This window comes from Pongo pygmaeus, chromosome 5 (assembly GCF_028885625.2).
Source record: "Pongo pygmaeus isolate AG05252 chromosome 5, NHGRI_mPonPyg2-v2.0_pri, whole genome shotgun sequence".
NCBI classification, from domain to species: domain Eukaryota; kingdom Metazoa; phylum Chordata; class Mammalia; order Primates; family Hominidae; genus Pongo; species Pongo pygmaeus.
In genome coordinates, this window is record NC_072378.2 from 108,492,392 (window position 1) to 108,512,788 (window position 20,397).

Sequence of the window (20,397 nt, forward strand, 5' to 3'; positions counted from 1 at the left end):
TTCCAAATCTAACAAAACATGTACATGATTCATATGCTGAAAACTATAAAATACTAATGATGAAAGAAGATCTAAACGAATGGAAAGACATACCATATTTATAGATTAGAAGACTTGGCTGGGCATCTGTAATCCTGTAATCTCAGTACTTTGCGGGGCTGAGGCAGGAGGATCCCTTGAGCCCAGGAGTTCAAGACCAGCCTGCACAACATATAGAGACCTCCATTTCTACAAAAAAATATATATTTTTTAAATTAACTGGGCATGGTGGCATGTGCCTGTATTCCCAGCTGCTCTGGAGGCTGAGGTAGGAGGATTCCTTGAGCCTGGGAGGTCAAGGCTGCAGTGAGCTGTGATTGTGCCACTGCACTCCAGCCTGGGCAACAGAACAAGTCCTTGCCTCAAAAAATAAAATAAAATAATTTAAAAAATAGAATAGAAGACTCAACATAGCAGAGATGACAATTCCAAAATTGATACATAAAATTAATGCAATTCCTATCAAAATCCCAGCAAGATTGTTTATATATCTGGACAAGATTATTATAAAATTTACATAGTTGGGAGGCCAAGGTGGGAGGATCATTTGAAGCCAGGAGTTTGAGACTAGCTTGGACAACTTATAAGACCCCCATCTCTACAAATTTTTTTTAAAAAATTAGTCTACCATATTGGCACATGCCTGCAGTCCCAGCTCCTCAGGAGGCTGAGGGAGGAGGATCACTTGAGCCTGGGTGTTTGAGGCTGCGCTGAGCTACAATCATGAAGCTGTACTCCAGCCTGAGTAACAGAGCAAGATGCCATCTTAAAAGAAAATTAAAAATTATATAGAAAAGCAAACAAAAAGCTAAAAAAGGTAAAACTATTGAAAAATAAAAATAAAGTGAGAGTAATCACTCTACCCAATTTTAAGACTTATAACTATAGTAATCAAGACTGTGTGGTTTTGGTGAAGGGATGGTCACAGAGATTAATGGAGCAGAATAGAGAACTGAAAAATAGACCTACACAGATATGTCCAACTGATTTTTAGAAAGGTGTAAAAGCAGTTCAATAGGAGAAGGATAGGCTTTTCAACAAGTGGTGCTGGGACAACTGGATAAACATAGCTATCAACAAAAAGTAAACAAATCTCTACCTGGAACTCATATCTCATACGAAATTTAACTTAAAAATCAATCACATACTTAAATGTAAAGTGTAATTGTTTAGGAAAAAATAGAAGAATATATTCAGGATCTATGACTAGGCAGAGTTCTTAGACTTGACTTTTAAAACATAACCTATACAAGGAAAAACTAATTAATTGGACTTTATCAAAATGAAAAAGTGCCCTGTGAAAGACTGCTGTGTGTTGAAACAGTACCTTGCTTTTCAGGATAATAAAATACCGTCTAAAATGAATGCTGATAAACTACTCTAGAGCAGTGGATCTTTTAAGTACCCGTTTTGCAGACCAACCCTTAGCGTAGTGTCCAACACCCAGTAGGCACTCCACAAAATGTCAATGGAACTGAATGGCTTGTCTCCACCATACACTGACGGTTCTCAGTAGCTGAATGGAGGGTGAGAGGACCTAAGGAAGAACATACAATGAAAGCCACAGGTACATGCCTTTTACATTTTCTCTCCTCTTTTTCCTCCTCTTTCTCCTCCCTCTCCCTCCTTCTCTCCCTTTTCCCTTTCCTCTCTCCCCTCTCCCTTTATCTTCACCTTTCTCCCTTTCCTCCTTCCCTCATCAAACCTCAGAAGATCACGGAGCATGGGAGTTTGAAGTAAGGAGTACAGGAAATAAAGATTGAAATTTGCATGTATGCTCAGCTCACAGCCACCAGATGGCAGGAGGAGATCAGGAAATTCAGGCAAAGCCCTTCTGCTCCAACTTAAAGAAACCACAACCTGCCAGCACCTGGCCAGCTTGCTTTTCTGGGTAAGTGATTATGTACAGAAATATTTTTTGTTTTCCATAACTCTCTGTAAAGCAATACCAGGTGCTGGCCAAAGCAAGTAGATGCTGTGTAGTTTGATAGTGAAAGTACCCGTAGGAAGGGACACTGTGTTTCTGCTTCTCCTTCCCTCTGCCTTTTCTTTCTGCATCTGCAAAATAGGGGTTCTGGCTGTGACCTGCCTCACTGTGATAAGGCCGCTGAGAGATAAAATGAGCAAAGTGCCCTGCGTGCCACAGATGACAGATGTTTTTCTAGGAAGAATGGCATCAGTGCACTATGTGTGTCTGACCACCACCCCCCACAAGGAACACATGAAGTGCTCCAGTACTGTGGTAGCTGTGAACCTTGGGGTGATCTCTAAACATGCTTCCAATCCTGATGTCATTCTTTAGCTAAGCAAGACAATGACACTCACTGAGTTACACTCACCAGAAAAAGTTGCCCCATGACAGGTACCAGAGTCAATGGAGAAAGAGATTTTCATGGTAAGAATGGTTCTGGGGGGGACAGATTTGGAGCCAGGAGCTGTAGGTGAGATTTCAGCTCTGCTCTAACCAAGTCTGACCCTCCAGCCTTGCTCTCCCATCTGCAAATGAGAGTGATGCCTGTTCCTTAGCAGAGATGATGTGGAAGCATTCATTCTGACCTGAATAGACTTGGTATATATATCATGTGTGGAAGTTAGAGATGTTTCCTCCTCATTCTTCATGTTGAATTTCACCCTTTTCTGAGGATATCTGAGTGTCTGCACTAAGGAGAGGTGGAGTCCACAGGCTGAGAGGTGCCTCACCATACTAGAGGCATGCCGAGTAGGCACTGTCTCAGGCCAGCTGGTTGACCAGTTTTGGCTTCTTTCTCCTTCTAGTGGGTAACTTCATCCTATTTTACAAATATCATGGTTATTTCTTGGCATATTAAGCTATGAGATGAGCAATGTAACTGGGGTCAATGTATGTTTTCATTTTAATCAGGAAATTCTTGAGACTTCACCAAAGGTCTTTCTGTTCCCATAGTGTCCCTCCAAATATCTTACACATGGCAGATAGGAGGTAAGATTAAAAACAAACGGTAGGAGATGCTACAGTTACTATGATGAAAGCCCTTGGAGCAGGCGGCAGAGTGCTCAGGCCTTGAATGGGAGTCAAGGGATCTGGTTCTCCAGGTGCAGTCAGGGACAGCCTCAGGCTGGCCCTTGGGAAAACCAGAAAACCTGACCTGAAAACACGCCCTTCTTCAACGGCAATGTTTTCTGAAATGAGCAGTTGGAGAAAGTTTGGTGGTTCAAAGGAAAGGAACCTAAGGAACAGAATGAAAGTGAAGGCATGTCATTGGTCAAAACAACTTTGCAACAAGGGAGGCACTGGCGGAGGCACCTTCTAGAAGTACACTGGAAGCCTGAAGAAGGCTACAGTCCAATGCACAGCCCGGCTGCTGGCTTGCAGCACAACTTGCTGCCCCCCGCCATGTGGCTGAATGCACACAGGGGTGCCCTGACACTGGCCATTTTGCAAAGATCCAGGGGACAATGGCAGCTGGTAGCAGCAGGAGTGGGGAGCCCACAGCAAGGGGATTAATGATGATCCACAGGGACCCCTGTGGAGAGATGTTAAACAGCATCTGCAGATGATTCTAGCAAGTACAGCAGTAGCCAGGGGTATTAGGAGTATTAGGATAACATGTGGCTCAGGTTGCAAAGTGGACCAATCCACCTGGTTAACTGTAGGGTTCACTCAGGCAAAACAATGGTGCAAATACCAATGAGGCCTCCATTGGCAAGACCCAGTTTCACCTCCCAAGATTGTTGTGAAACATCATCCCTCCAGGAGAAAGATGCTCCAACCTTGGGTCTCATCCCTGAGGTGAATCCCTTTTCAGCAACTATTCAATTTTTTTAAACTATGCAAGATTAGAATAGGGTGATGGTGGTGGTTATAAAACTCAGAATAAATATTAAGCTTTATTATATAGCTCATCTCTTTTTTAAAAGGGATATTTTTCTCCCATATGAATCTTTCCTGTGACAACAGTTATAGGTCAAGGAAGGCAGAACCACAAAGACATTAAGCCCATTCTCTATTAGGGTAGAATTCTCTTGCTGATGCAAAAGTGCTGGCATTTCTTTCTTTAGCCTCATCCCCAAAGAAAAGGAAGCCAGGGATATGGGCATAGGCTAATTGGCAGTCAGGAAAAAAAAAAGAGCCACTGATAGTTTTGCCCAATTTTTGTGCACAAGATAGCCCTTTTTAATGTCAGACGGTTTCAAGGCATCTCCCATGATTGCTTTTACCCATTGATTGAGAAAAATTCATAATGATAAATATTTATAAGGCATATAAATACCATTCAAAAATAGTAGCACATGGTTGTGTGAGGTATGGTTTCTCAATCTCAGGCAATGTTTGGAGGCCACTGGCAGAGCTGTTGTAACAGCTCCAGGAAATCCAGAAGGGAAAAAGGCTAAGACACATCCCTTCCCCGAAGAACTCCACCATCTGGTTTTTAAAGAATGGGCCTACATAGGGCTTAGCTTCACAGCCTTGACATTAGCACGGCATGCATGGGACCTGGCACTTGACAGAATGCCTTCCCCGCAGGGTTCCTCTGGAAGTGTTCACTGCTAAATAACTGAGGACTATGGAGGAGAGGGGAGGGGAAGAAAGGGGAGGTGGGGGATTACCATAATAAAACTGCAGCCTGATAGGCCAGCAGCTGCTGCAATGAGCCCCCCACCCCCTACCCTAGGGGAGCCAGACCGGACAAAAGCAAGATGATGGACCCATTCTCTTACCTTAGGACCTCAACTCCTGACATTAGCATAGCCTGGTATAGAGCTGAGGACAGTTCACCCCTCTGCACTCCCACGCCACATCAGGGTAAAGGCCAGAACACCTGTGGTCAGATGCTGTCTCAGGACCCCAGAACCTCAAACAGGGGAGGAGCAGGTGGCTGTCAGTGGTTCCGTGGCTGAGGTCTTCCTGCAGAACCTCTCCAAGGCCCAGCCGGCTAGAGAGATGCAAGCCTTGTGAGATAGGAACTTAGCCTGAAGCCATCGATTGGGCTATATTACAGGGTCATTCCAGCACTTTGAAAAACAGATTTTGCTTCTCTACCTAGAAATTAGTCCTCTTATCTTGGATACCTTAGAGGGAAATGGTAAAGAAAAAAATTAATCAGTGACCTGATCCTCCAAGCCCAGCCAGTGATCAGATTTTGGTTGGGGATGGGGGCAGTCTGTTTCCCACTCCCTGCCGTCCAGGAGGAGCTCTATAGTCCAAGGCTTCTTTTGGGAGGGCAAGGGGTTGCCATGTGAGTGCAAGCAGGTACCCTGGCTAAGCACAGAAGAACACAAGAAAAATTTTATATTTTATGCTCAAGTGAGGAGTAAAGTGGTAACTATGGGAAGGAAAGCTAATTGGGGCAGATTATAATAAATCACAGATCACCAGGAAGTTTGAACCCACAGCTGGATGCAGGTAAAGAAAATGAGGTCTTCCTAAAGAACATCTCTGAAACACTCTAACAAAAACTAACAAGAACCGGTTGCCTTATGGCAATGCCAATTCAGCAGAAATGAGGATCTCCCAGAGCAGTAGATTTTCTATGATTAGAAGTCAAATGAGTCCCATAACTTAATTATAATATTTTTCTCTCCTCTTTTGCACTCAGGAGCACTTGGCATCCTTTATCAGGGCCATGATTACATTAGGTACCTGCAAAAAGCTTTGATAAAAATAATCTGATTTTCTATAGCTCTGATGATTTGCTGATTTGGTAAAAGGTCAGAGCCTGCTACCAATGGCACCCTCTGTGGTCAGGAACTGTGGCTTAACTACCAACTGTTTCTTGTACCCAGTGATATCATAGATATGGGAAGAGTCCAAGGATTAAACCTTCCTTCCTCCCTCCCTCTCTTCCTTCATTCTACATTTATTGAGTGCCTGCTATGTGCCGAATATACAAAGACCAGTTAGACACAATGCCTAGCCTCAGTGAGCTTCCAGTCTAGTGAGAAAACAGCCCTTGCTAAAAAATCAGCTAAGTTCCAAGGTTAGAAATAGCTACACCATGAAGAAATAATGAACATTCACAAACATGGAAACAAGGGAAAACACAACAGCTTTGTGGAATTTTACCAGTCAGTGATATAGGCCAGAAGTTTTGCTCATAAATTGGTGCACACAGAGGGTGTTGGGTAAATGCTTGTTGAAGAAATTCATTAACATAGTCACAGAAGCTAGCACTAGAAAGTGCGTCTGAGATTCTCTAGTTCAGCACTTCCATTTATAAAAGAGGAAACTGAGACTCGGGAAGGTCAAATGTGTTGGGTGAGCCAAGGATGGAGCAGGGTAGAGCAGCCACATCTCCTGGTTCCTGTGCCCTTTCTCTCACATTGATTCCTGACCTGGGCAACCTGGGCAACCTGGGCCTTCAACATGTGCTTTTCCGAAAAGGGATCAGGAGACGGACTTTACCCTCTAGTAGCTCAGAGTAAGAGAGGAAAGATCCCACTGCAAAAGGACTTAACAGAACTAAATGAGGCTGAGGCTGTGAGAGAAGGAAGTGGGTTTCTCAGCATTCAACAAGACAGAATAAACAGTTAAAAGTGGCTGGGCACGGTGGCTCATGCTTGTAATCCCAGCCCTTTCGGAGGCCGAGGCAAGCAGGTCACCTGAGGTCAGGAGTTCGAGACCAGCCTGGCCAACATGGCGAAACCCTGTCTCTACTAAAAATACAAAAAAGTAGCCAGCGTCGTGGCGCCGGGCTGTAATTCCAGCTACTTGGGAGGCTGAGGCAGAAGAATCGCTTGAACCTGGGAGGTGGAGGGTGCAGTGAGCCAAGATCACGCCACTACCCTCCAGCCTGGGCGACAGAGCAAGACTCCATCTCAAAAAACAAACAAACAAACAAAAAACAGTTAAAGGAGTATCTAAGAGAAATAATTTCTAACAGGAGAATTGTGGTTCAACTGGGCTAGTGCAGCATGACCCTCCAGCAGTGTTTCCTTGGGTGGTAAACTTCGTTAGTTAAAGCAGAGTGTCTGTGAGGACAGAGCCAGGGCCTGGTTCCCAGTGAGGGGCTCATGTGGGCCAGAGGCAACATGCCTCCAACCCAGCCAGTTGTCTTCCAGGTGAGGATGAGGGGAAGCAGGGTGCAGGGATGGAGACTGTAGCAGCATGGGGAGAGTGTGGTCTTTACAGTCAGCCAGGCCTGGGTTCAAGTCTCAGCTCTGCCAGCACCTCAGCTGGGAAATCTCAGGCCTGTGGCCAAACTTCAATCTCCTCATTTATGTAATGGGGAGAAAATTATCTCCTTTATAGGAATGATTTTATAATCCTTTATATTATGATTTTTATGATGATTAAATATATATATTTAGAAGCTTCTAGTTATAGGCACTACTTCTTAGTAGGTATGCAGTAAATCTTAGTTAAATCTGAATTGTTTAAATCCATCATCACTAAAAGAAGAAAACACAAAAATTAAACAGTCCAACAAATCCAAATGCTAGTGAGAATGTGGCCAAGTAGATACTCACACAGTGCTGTGGAGAGTATAAACCCTACAACCACTGTGGAGAACAATCTGGCAGTGATGTAGAAGATGCATAGGGCTATAACCCAGAAATTCTTCTATTAAGTATATACTAAACTCGGGTCAGGCATGGTGGCTCACATTTGTAATCTCAGCACTTTGAGAGGCTGAGGCAGGAGGATAACTTGGAGCCAGGAGTTCGAGACCAGCCTGGGCAACACATCGAGTCTCCATCTCTACAAAATTAAAAATAAATAAATAAATAAAAGCATATATTAAACTCATGCACATGTGCCCAGGAATGTTTAGAACAACAATGTTTGCAATTGCCCTAAACTGGAAACAGCCCAATTAGCCATCAACATTAGAATAGATCAATAAAGTATTATAGATTAGAGATAGATAACTATTCATATAATGAAATATCATATGGCCATGAAAATGAATGAACTACAGCAACACACAGCAACATAGGTGAATCTCAGGAACATAATATTGAGAAGCAGCAGCAAGACACAAAAGAACACATGCAGTGTGATACAATTCATATGAAGATCAAAAACAGGAAAAAAACGAGATTACAGTGTTTAGGGATGCAAACACAGCAAACTATAAAGAAAAGCAAAGAGATGATTACCACAAAAGTTAGGAAAATGATTACTTTTAGGGAGAGAGAAGAGGGGTTTGTTTAATTGGAAACAGGGAGTCTTGCTCTGTTGCCCAGGCTGGAGTACAGTGGCACCATCATGGCTCACTGTAACCTTGAATTCTTGGGCTCAAGTAATCCTCCTAACTTGGCCTCTCAAAGTGCTGGGATTACAGGTGTGCGCCACCACACCAAGTTGAGAGGATGGTTTTGATGGGGAAGGGCACTCCAGGGATTTATAGGGGAATAGTAATGTTCTATTTCCTGATCTGGGTGATAGTTACACTTGGTTGTTCTCTTTATAATAATTAATTAAACTGTACTGTTAACGTAAATGTTTTTCAGTTTTCTATAGGCATGTCATATTTCTTTTTTTCTTTTTTTTTTTCTGAGACGGAGTCTTGCTCTGTCATCCAGGTTGGAGTGCGGTGGCGCAACCTCTGCTTACTGCAACCTCTGCCTCCCGGGTTCAAGCAATTCTCCCACGTCAGACTCCCGGGTAGCTGGGATTACAGGTGCCCATCACCATGCCTAGCTAATTTTTGTATTTTTAGTAGAGACAGGGGTTTCACCATGTTGGCCAGATTGGTCTTGAACTCTTGGCCTCAAGTGATCCACCTACCTCAGCCTCCCAAAGTGCTGGGATTATAGGCATGAGCCACCGATCCTGGCCTATATGCATATTTCTTGATAAAAAGTGAAAAAAAAAGTATATGCTAAAGAAGGAGACAGAAGTACCATCCTTATAGATGTGGGACAAGTAAAAAATATAGGTGTTTTATAAAATATTTCTTTATTTCATTTTGGATAAGTTGAAAGATGCAAGGTTAATAAACATTTTTCACATATGAGAGAATGAAGTAGCACTAGGTAGGATACTATTAAAGACTTCTGGACAGAATTTTCCAAGCCATCTAACATTCTCATCTTCTGAGTATTTCTTGAATGCAGAAATTAAGCAACACGACATATAAATTTTGACCTGGTCTCATTCCAATATTAATGTACAACAATTGTGAAAAAGTGGAAAGGGATTAACTGAAAACATATATAGACAAACTAGTTTTTATACTTTTGTGAAAGGAATGCAATTCTCATTGTTCACTTGGGGATCAATTAGTTTGACAAGAAAATTTTTTTTATAATATCAAGTTTACAAGAAGGAAATGGGTCAAGATGGCTGCCTCTTTTGGACTGGGCCTCATGGAATTCTTCTGCCAGTAGTTTTCTTCAGATCTGATTATTTAGCAGGTAAAGAAACCTGATTTTGCTACTTAACCAGAGTTTTCAGATCTGGGGGACTGCTGACAGTGGTTTTTGAGGCCACTGACATTTCCTATAGCCCCTACTCTGCTGCCCATCCACTGCAGAAAGGCGAGCCTGTGCAGGCCACAACCTCTCTGGTTCCCAGGCTCCACACAGGTCAGTCACATGGACCCTACTGGTCATGGTTGTCATGACAACCTACTCCCTCTTCAACAACATATTAATATTTTCATGGCACAAGTGAAAAGAAAGGGCCCAGCTCAAACCTCATCTTTTTACCGAATGGCGGTATCCCCAGAAACTCCAAGAAGGGTTTCACTTTCCATAGAGAATAGGAAGGCCTGACCCAAAGTGACTGGATTTGGTCAAGTTCCCTAAATAGGACGAGGACCACAGGGATTGGGTTTGTTTATGGAATTACTCACTTGGCTTCATTATTTGTTTCCAGAATACAGATTTTATAAAAGTCATTTTAAGTGTTAAAAAAAAACCCTTCAGATTATACATTTGAGAAGTGAAGTTGCAAAAGGACTCTTGATACTGTGTGAATGTGTGAGGTTCAGATGTTATGCTTTCATAAAATAACTTGTGTTTGAAGGCCTGGAGACTTCCTCCTCACAGATGTCTCACTTAGTGATTTTGTCACCTATTTTGGCGGCTTCAGCTGTCTCTCCAGAAATGAGCACAAGGAGCCCCTAAGGAGACACAGATATGGGATATTAAAGGAATGTGAACCATGCCAGGGAGTGGGAAAGGAGTGGAGGTAAGCCTTTCTAATGCGTGGAGCAGAGCTGCTTTCTGAGGAAAGTGAATCTGACCCCCAGCCAAAACCACTTCTCTGGTGAAAACTCCGATGGTCTCAGGCCAGATGACTTGGACACCATCTCTTGGAGTGGGAAGACAAGGCCTCACAAGCTTGTCCCACTAACACCATTAGGACCTCTACTCTGAGAGACCACCAAGTAGGGCTCAACCAGGACCTGAACTGAGAGAAAAGTTCCTCCAACAAAGGAAAAATTTTCTTCTGAGACAGTTGAACCATCGCTAATGGATAGCATTCAGACTCAAATACACTGTGTGGCTGTGGTAGCTTGACTTGGTACTTTTCTTTCTTTGTCTACAGGTAAACAGAACCCAATGCAGCTGGAGAAATGAGAGGAAAGGGTTCCCCATCTGTCCACGGGACTTGCCTTTCCCCCATACTCATGCTCTTCTATGTGTGCCACTGTCTTCTGACGGGGCAGGAGAGGCCTTGCAAGGCTGAGGACTGTCATTTAGCTCCATTTCTTTGTTTCTTTGCTTCATTCTGTGCCCCTGCTATTAGTTGATCTTCTTGTTGACCCTCTACTGGGTTATTACACCATCAACCAGGGTCATTTACACGGTCCTAATATCAGGACCTACGGTGTTTTCTACGTCACTGGAGCCTTTGCCTTCCCCGGGCACTCTACGTGTGTCCTCACCTAGACGTTTATAGGTTTATTATAAAGAATATTACAAAAGATACAGAAGAAGAGGTATAGACGGCAAGGTATAGGGGAAGGGGTGTGGAGGTTCCGTGCCCTCCTGGGTATGCCACCCTGAAGGAACCTCCTTCTGGTCAGCTATCTGGTAATTCCTTTACTTAGCAGTTTTCTATGCCAACATTTGCTGTCACACGCGCACAGGCCTCGTGCTAGCTTGAAAATTTTAGACTGATGTTTACATCAGAGTCGCAAAATTTGCCAAACATTTTATTTTGCCTCTGCTGTTTTCCAGTTTCACAGGTTTACTCCATTTCTAGATATGGCTGTGGGAGGAACAATAATCAGATTTAATGTCCCTGGAGCCCCAAATCACATCCTTTGGGGGGCTTCAGTACCAGGTTATTCCAGGAAACTTTACACATAAGTGGACATGCCAAACCAAACCAGGGAGATGCAATGTATTCTGCAGAGTAATGAATGGTTCCACATGGCCTTGATTTCTTTGAAGTACCACATCAATTTTTTTTTTTTTTTTTTTGGGCAGGGACGGAGTCTTGCTCTGTTGCCTAGGCTGGAGTGCAGTGGCACAATCTCGGCTCACTGCATCCTCTGCCTCCCGGGTTCAAGCGATTCTCCTGCCTCAGCCTCCCTAGTAGCTGGGACTACAGGCACCCACCACCATGCCTGGCTAATTTTTGTATTTTAAGTACAGACGGGGTTTCACTATGTTGGACAGGCTGGTCTCGAACTCCTGACCTCATGATCCACTCACCTGGGCCTCCGAAAGTGCTGGGATGATAGGCGTTAACCACTGTGCTCGTCCCACATCAATGTTTTAAAGTAATTTGTATTTAAAGTTCCAATTACTAGGCATTTTATTTATTTATGTATTTATTTTTAAGAGTCGTGCTCTGTCACCCAGGCTGGAGTGCAGTGGCATGACCTCAGCTCACTGCATCCTCTGCCTCCCGGTTCAAATGATTCTCCTGCCTCAGCCTCCCGAGTAGCTGGGATTACAGGTGCGCACTACCATGCCCGGCTAATTTTTGTATTTTTAGTAGAGATGAGGTTTCACCATGTTGGCCAGGCTGGTCTTGAACTCCTGGCCTCAAGTGAACCTCCCGCCCCTGCCTCCCAAAATGCTGGGATTATAGGGGTGAGCCACCACGCCCAGCCAGCATTTTAAATAGATTTTCTAACAAGTGGACATGGACACATGCTCACTTCACAAGTTTTTGCAAGATGAGAAATGGAGTAGATGGACCACTTACAAAGCTCAATGCCATTTGCTGGAGGCCAGTCAGCCAGAAGCATTGCATTAATTTTGATTTTGTCTTCCTTTCCTCTAGAGGAGATTGACTGGAATTTACAACAGGAGTTTTTACATTTACATTTTAAAAATGTAGTCACAACTCTCATTCTTACTGCTGGGTTTCAAAAAAAAAATTAAGTACTTTGTTTCTAACTTCCTTCAATTGACAAACGATAACATATAAAGTGTTTAGCCTGATCCCTGTGTCTTCAAGGACATAATATCTAGTTGGGAAGAAAAACAAAGAAGTATTTTGATTTCAAATCTACTCAGTTGTTTTTTATAGACTCTTGTTCCTTTCTTCTATTTTCAAACTTCCTTTTTGTTTAAACCTATTAAGTACACTTATTTTCTGTGTCAGCTTATTCTCATACCCAAGCCTTTGTGTATCTGACCTTACATTTTGTTTCTGTCTGCTCTTACATGGAGCCTTGCTTATTATATGTTTTGTGTTTTCTGATTATGATTATGGAAATTCTTTGGGGCCTAGGCTCAAGATAGCCCTCCACGAGGATGTGTCTTTCCTTCTGCCAGTTGTTAAAAGCACCACAAACTGGGGCTCATGAAGTTTTTAAAATAATTCCATGGTATCATGAATTTTGGTCATAATATTACATATGGACCACACCATAGTTATGAATTTTCAAGGAAGAATATTTTTTATACTCTTTTATTCAGGACTTTGATCAAGACAGACGATTTTTCCTGGGATCCTCTTCTGCAAAGCCAGTTAATTTCACATTCACCTTTACTTTGGCCCTTTGGACTCCTGGTTTTAGGCGGGTAGAGTCTTCTTATTCTCCTGATCTTGGGCAAGACTGAGGATTTATCTTCTGTGTCCCAGACTCTGCACACTTGTCAAAGTAGAAGCTCAAATGTTGTCAGATTTTCTAGGAGTGTGCTCACTTCCCACCTTAACTTTGTTTTTGGTCTCTGTGGGTTTCTTGCTTTTTTGCCAACTCAATAAAATCCATTTACAAATTTTTTAAAAATCTTATCCAGCTTTAGTTTTCATCAGGAAGTTTGTTCTGGTTATTTGCTTCATTGTGTTAAATTGAAGTACTTTAAAAACAAGGTTAGATAATGTATAATCACTTGCTAAGCAGAATCAAGGTGTAGTTTCTCCATTGCTTCTGTTTCCTTTACTTTCTATTCAGAACAAATCTTCCTCCTCAGATTGCAAGACAGTGGCTGAGTGGAGTAGGGGCAATGGTGTGCTGGCAGACTGGCCCTCCAAAAGAAGAAAAGGAAAGAAAAAAAAGCAAGCAAGCCTTGATGGTTACTATTTGCCAATATCTGTGGTGTAAATACTCCTATAATAGTCCATTTCAAACTACCAAGGGATGTGCACAGTCTTCTCTCATGAACTGGAGTGGGTCAATGCCACTGTGAAGGTAGAAGATACAAATCAGGGTGGCTAAGTCACCCAGAGATTGGTGGGGAGAGCCTGATGAGGAAGAGGCGAACTAACTAGAGCACATACCAGCTAACTGTTGCCCTGTGGGTATAGTTGCCAGTGTTACCATATCTTCCAATTTCTCAAGAAGAGCTAGAAATCCAAATTTTAGGTGAAATCTCTTCCTTTTAAATGTTGGCAACAGACTAAGAAACTTTTTTTTAAGAGATGGAGTCTTTTTCTGTCATCCAAGCTGTAGTGCATGGCACAATCATATTTCACTGCAGCCTTGAATTCCTGGGCTCAAGTGATCCTCCCACCTCAGCCTCCCAAGCACCTGGGGGACTACAGGTGCATGCCACCACACCTAGCTAATTTTAAAAGATTTTACAGGTGGGGGTCTTGCTATCTTGCTCAGGCTGGTCTTGAATTCCTGACCTCAAGAGATAAAAAATTTAAAAAACAGCAGAGAGAACCAAAAACTAACCCTATTGGGGCAGATTTGGCCAGATAACCACTAGCTTTAGACAGGCTGGGGAAGTGTCTCGGGTTATGTTTGCTTATCTGGTTCCAGCCCCTTTTCTCTAGGCCAAAAGGCTCACATAAAGCCGCCTTTCTTTAGGCCCATTTTGGAGAGGCAGTGCAGTACTGGGGAAGAGGAGAATGCACCATGGACTCAGAATCCTCAGTTCGAACCCTAGGCCTGCCACTCACTATGTGACCTGAGGCAAATCATGGTAAAATGAGAGGGATGGTCCCTGCTGTGGTAGGTTGCTCTAGAAATAAACCGAGATGTTTTGTGTACGGAAGCTGCCCCCTGTGTGTAGTCAGTTCATGGCTCTGTCCTCATTCTAAGCAGGAACCAGAGAGTCAGAGCTGAAGGCAAACGCTGGCATGTGCAGCACAGAGACCTCTATCTCAGGGTTCTCAACCTTCACTGCCTTAGATTCACCTGGCAAATATTTAAAAACAACAACAACAACAATCAATCAATGCCAGACCCTGCCCTCAGAATTTCTAATTCAGTTGGTCCAAGGTGGAGCCTGGGCATGACTATTTTTAAAGCACCCCCCAATGCTCTAATACTAAGTACTTTAGATTCATAATTTCAATTATCCCAATCCTTCCAACAATCTTAGAAGGTATTCTCATTTTAAGGATAAGGACATGAGGCTCCATGATTAAGTAACATCCCAAGGTCGCATGGCTGGTAAATGAGGAATCAGACTTAACTCAGAGCCTGAATTCTCAACCCCCATGCCACTTACCGCTATTGTATGTACCTCACATGGTCTTTGTGAGGTCTAAGCACTGCAAATAAAGTGCTTAGTTCAGGACCTGCAACTTATTGACAAATCAAGGTTGGGTAATGACAAATATCATTACCTCCTATTACCAAAACAGAGAACTCTTCCCAATTTCTCTTTTATCCAATTCCATTTCAGGTAAATATTCACTCTTTTTTGGAACCCCGGCTTTTTTTACCCTGCAAAGCATACATACTTGCCCTCCAAATGCACCACAGACAGTCATCGTAACAACCTTTGCCAGGTTTTGCCAGGCTTTGCCAGGGTTTGTCATGCTCAAGGGAAGAAAGAGGAAGAGAGGACAGGAGCTGCAGATACTTGTGGAGAGCGTGGTGATGAAACCTGTCTGGAATGATGCCCCAAAGGGCAAGCCACAGCTCATAGCTCTTTGGTATACGGTGTTCAATAAAGACACACTGCATGAGAGTAATTTGCTGAGGAGAGGGTAAGCATGGAAAGGGTCTAATGAGGGTGTCAGACATAGACTGGGGAGCAGCTATACCAGATGGGTCACATATTCATTAGGAACTTCATCCTACTGGTTTCCTGTCTTCATCGAGAGGGACACAGAAGCCAACCCAAGAGGAAAATGTGCACTTGCTGAAGGGCAGTAGTCTCAGTTCCTAGAATGTGGGCTCTGGAGTCAGAGGGAGGCTCCAGCTGGCTAGGTGCAAGGAGAACTGGGCTAGCACACAAGCGCTGAGTGAGTGGTGTCCCCTCGGAGGGAGAGCCCTGGCCTCTACCACAAATCTCCTCACAACTAAGTGTTTGAAATTGTGATTTTACCCAGCTTACTTAGGTAAACATCTTAAATTTTGTCCCTCCAGTGACTGGATTTGCAAAATAGAGTGAACAATCACCACCTTAAATTATTAATAGAAATAAATAGGGTATAAAATTGTTCAGTAAGAGGTGGGAAAGTTTTGGCCAAAAATTCTGCCTTGAAGGGAATGCTGACATTTCCTCTCAATTAACAACCATAACTTCTGGTAGGAAGAAATGGAGAAGGAACAAGGAGGCTTACAAGAGGAAGGCAAAGGTCAAGGCAATTTGTGGCTAAAAGAGAACAATCTCTGAGATTCAACCCCTTAGTTCTCAAAGGTTTGCCCATATGCACGAATTACAAGGGTAAGGTGCACATTTACAAAGCTGCAAGTTTATAGTCACTTCCAGCTGAAGCTTTTTGATCTTCAATTCACTTGAAACTTACCCAACACTCTATGTATGACCTCTTGTATTTGTCTTCTACTGTTTGTTTGTTTTTTTCCTTTGTGGTGAGGGAGGGAGGACAGGGCCTCATTCTGTCACCCACGCTGCAGTGCAGTGGTACAATCATGGCTCATTGCAGCCTGTACCTCCTGGGATCAAGTGATCCATCCTTACACCTCGGCCTCCCATAACCGGGACTTCTTGTATTTTTTGTAGACACCCGGGTTTCCTCATGTTGTCTAGGCTGGTCTTGAACTCCTGGGCTCAAGGCATCCTCCTGCCTTGGCCTCCCAAAGTGCTGGGATTACAGGTGTGAGCCACTGCACCCGGCCTTCTACTATTTTTAAACTTGCAACATTTCTTTTTAACATGTTTTATACCCCCAAGTAACATGTCTTATACCCTCAAGTAAGCTCTTTGAGGGAAATGGCTTTATCATGTGCCTGCCCCCCCATTCCTCACTGTGAAGTGAAGCTCACAAGGCTCTGTTAATCCACTGAATCTTTGACTCTTCCACTCTTTTGGAATGCCCCTGGGATATGCGTTCTGTAAATGGACACTCAACATGTTTATAGTGAAAATCTAATGGCCAAGAGCCCAGCCACTGTAAACACATTCTTTCTACTTTTGCAGGTCTGCACTCTAATGACAAAAGATTGCTTAGATTTAGAGAAGAAAACGCGTGGATTTCTTCTACAGTGTTATAAGTATTTAAAGCCAGCAACGGAAAATTCTTGGAATTTTATGCTGCATCACGATGCGCGGCCCTGGGTGATCTAGCCTCCCAGTTCTTCGTGCACAGCTGAATACCAGCTTTTAACCACCACCATACCCAACCCGCACCCCAAGCACTGGCACTTGAAGCCGAGTTGTGGTCGTACATCACCATCCACGCTCCCAGGCTGTAAACCAAATGCAAACCCGGGGCTTCTCAGTGGGACAGGCCTACAAGCAGAGGAGAGGTGCCTGGTGAGGAGGAGCCACCGCAGTAAGCAGTCAGAGCCCCCTTCCCCAGACTTCCCCTTCCAAGGGCAACCCGAAATAGCAGAAGCGCATTTATATGTGGGCAGAGCCGCATGCCCACGAGACAGGCACATGTGGACTGGGGGCATTCGGTACAAGGAAGCGAGGACACAGAGCACGTAGGCTGCTGAGGGTCCACCTCGCGGCCAAAGTATGTGTGCCAGTGACTGTGTGCGCTTGTGAGATCTGCTCTAGAAACCGTGGCCGCGGACTGGCGCGGCCTCCTGGGCGAAGCACAAGCAGGAGGCTTTGTTCCCTGAATGGGAGAATGCGGGAGCCGAGCTGGGCGCAAAGACGGCGGCGTTCCGAGGCGGGAAACCGTCGTCTCCGCCGCGGCTCGGGCAGCGCGCGAAACTCTCAATCACGTTCCCCGGCCCGGGCCGCCGGCTATGCCAGCGGCGTGCAGTGGGGACAGCCTGGCTGTCTCGCGAGCAGCGCCCGGAGAGGCCGCGCCGCGGGCCCCGCTGCGTCCCCCAACCACCGCAGGCGGCCCCACGCGCCCGCCACTCGGCAGCGCAGCCAGCGCCACATTCCATTTAAAAATAACACCCACGTGCGCTGGTAAACAAGCGCGCGCGGCTACCGGGGCCGCGCGCCCCGGCCCAGCGTGTGCTGCGCGCGCCCGCCCTCCTCCCGCACGTGTCAGCCGGCGCCGCTCAGTCCCCGCCCCCTCGGCGGGTCGCGCCCCGCCCCCGAACCCCCAGCCCCGCCGCTCCGGAGCCTAGCGCCCCCTACCCCGCCAGGCGCGCCCAGTCGAGTGCGCTGCAACTTTCCGCCCCCGACGCCTCCTTGTCGCTGGCGGACCCACCGCCCCGAGTCGGCTCCCTTCCTCCCGTCCGCTGTCCTCTCGCGTCCCCCCTTGAACCCTCCCACCGCCAGCGCGCGAAGGATTGGTTTCTAGTGCGCCCTCTCCCTTTTTCCCTCTCCTCTCTCTCCTTCCTTAGAATTTTACTCGATTGTTTATTATTTGCTGGGGGGCGGGGGCGGGGGGGCGGAGAGGGGCGTCTGGGGCCTGGAGACTGGTGGCCGCGGCCAGTCAGCGCGCGGCGTGCCTTGACGAGTAAGCGGCGCAGCGAATGGCGAAGCGGCGGAGAGCTCCGGGGTCACGCGCGTGTGGAGACGATGACATCATCTGTTTGTACGCGTCGAACTAGCTTGGTGTAGGGGCGGGGCCGCACGTCACTTGAGTGACGGGCGCTGCGCAAAGCCCGGAGCCCGGAGGTGGCTGGGCGGGCTGGCTCCTGCGTACACTGGGCTGGACCTTTTTGTGTATGGGGTCGTTGAGGAGCCCGCTTCTAGACTCTGAGCTATCTCCGGTGACTTACAAAGATTTTTTAAAATATGTTTATGAACTAGTGTGTAGACTTTTGGTGTGCATGTCGCGTGTAGTGCATTCGTAGAGTACAAATAAACGATTTGGGGCACGGATCGTAGAATAAGGACTTGTGCAGACGTTTTTCGTTTAACCTAAAGGATACGTCTTTTTTTAAAAGTCAGAAATGCCCACGTAGCGGTTTTGTCATTTACAAATTAGATTAAAATTATTTCCCCTTCTCAATTGTTCGGAATCTACTCTCGAATGTAGGACAGGGGTAAATTTGCATTTCTTCCGGAGTTAGTTACACCTCTCCCCCGTTTGCCATGAAACCTATGAAAAGTGAAACACGACTGTGGTCCACCGTCCGAGGTGGGAGACTCAGTGCAAACCTTTTGGTGCCTGATCGAATCTGTGAGCATCAGCTTATCGAAGTTGTGCAGGCACCAACATCTTCGCTGTTCAGTATTTCCACACCACGATAACCCTGCCCATCTGCGACCAGCATCTTATCTCGGGTGTTACCTGGTGTCGGGTTCTAACAGAGAACCGGACACCGAGGCTGGTCCAGAGCCCGGCGGGCGGACGCGCAGGCCAGGGACCCCTGGTAGCAGGCGCCCTGCCCGGAGTCGGGGAAGCCACGCCGCTGCGCTCCTTAGAGCGTCGGGGGTTGTGCGCTCCCTCCTCTCCCCCCTCTCCCCCCTCTCTCGGGCCAGAGCTGCGCTTTGTTGTTGAGGCTCTCGGGAGGGAGGAGGAGCCCAGCGGGGACAGCAGCGGGAGCCCGCCGAGTCCCGGCCCACGGCGCGCGCCCGAACACCCACGCCCGCAGCCCCGCGGAGCCGGGCCGCGCACGCGCGCGCGAGCTCACACACGCGCACTCACACTCGCACGCCCGCCGCGCGCCCGGCCCGCCGCCCAGCCCTCCCCCTGGGCGGGGACCCGCCCGCCCGCCGTCAGCCTAGGTTGAGGCGCCCTGCGTGTGTCTATAACTTTGTGCTGCTGCCGCGGCCGCCCTGCTCGTGGAAGGGAGGAGGAGGAATGTGGAAGGTGGCGGCACGCGAGCTGACAGGCGGTTCCTCGGGCGGGCTGCGGCGACGGCCCGAGCGCTTCTCCTTCGCCGAGGTTGCGCGCCCCCTCCTCGCCGTGCCCCGGGCCCGCGCGGGATCGTGCGTCGTCCCGCCGCGTCCCTGAAGGGAAGGAAGCGAGGTAGGCGCCGGAGCCGTGCAGCGGGCGGCCGCCTTCCCGGTGACTCCGGATCTGCTTCCGAGCTGGGCCGGGCGCTTCCCTTTCCCCTCCCCGAGCCGCGGTGTGCGTGCCCCCCTTCTCGCCCGCTAGTGTTTTTAAAAGACTCAAGGGAAGGGGGAAACTGTCAAGATGGCAGCAACGGGAGCAAGGAGGTGATGAACGTGCTGGTCCGGGTTTTCTAGCAGCCCGGGAGACTTGGCGCTTCCCGACCTGTTGGAAGATTTATGTTCCGACTCGCTCCCTCCCCCGGATCCCGACTGGGAAGGGGGCGGAGGGGACGACGTCCGCGAGAATGCAAACCACACAAAACCCCGAAGTGGCCGTCCCCGCCGGGCTTGACCCTCTGCGAACACCCGCCGGGCTGCTGCTCCCTCTTCTTTCGGTCTTTCCTTTATTTTTTGGAAGTGTCAAGGGCCCATCTGCCCCCAGACCCCCGTTCGCCCTCCGGCCCGCGGACGAAGAGGGGAGAGGGAGCTGCCCGCGCAGTCCCCGGGCTCGGGCCATTCGACCGGGTCGGGGGTGACGGGGGGTCGCGGAGGCGGCCGGGCCGGGAAAGGGGAGAAGAGCCGAAGACAGCACAGACTTGAGCGGCGGCGCCGCGGGAGGCACTAGAGCGGGCCCGAGCGAAACATAAACAAACGCACGCACGCCCGACCTCAGGCTCTGGCCGCGGCTCGGCTGCGCCAGCTCCGGCCGCTGCCCGCTTTAAAGGCGCGGCCGCCCCTCCCCCG

The 20,397-nt window shown here is 47.0% G+C and overlaps 1 protein-coding gene across 1 annotated transcript in view; it reads left to right on the top strand.

The window, feature by feature from the left end:
- Positions 1-19,373: 19,373 nt before the first annotated feature.
- Positions 19,374-20,397, top strand: part of FOXO3 (forkhead box O3) — a 124,963-nt gene continuing 123,939 nt past the window's right edge. Inside the window, exon 1 of the mRNA XM_054490004.2 lies at positions 19,374-19,627. The gene's annotated coding sequence lies outside the window, so the exon portion shown is untranslated. The remainder of the gene's footprint in view (positions 19,628-20,397) is intronic.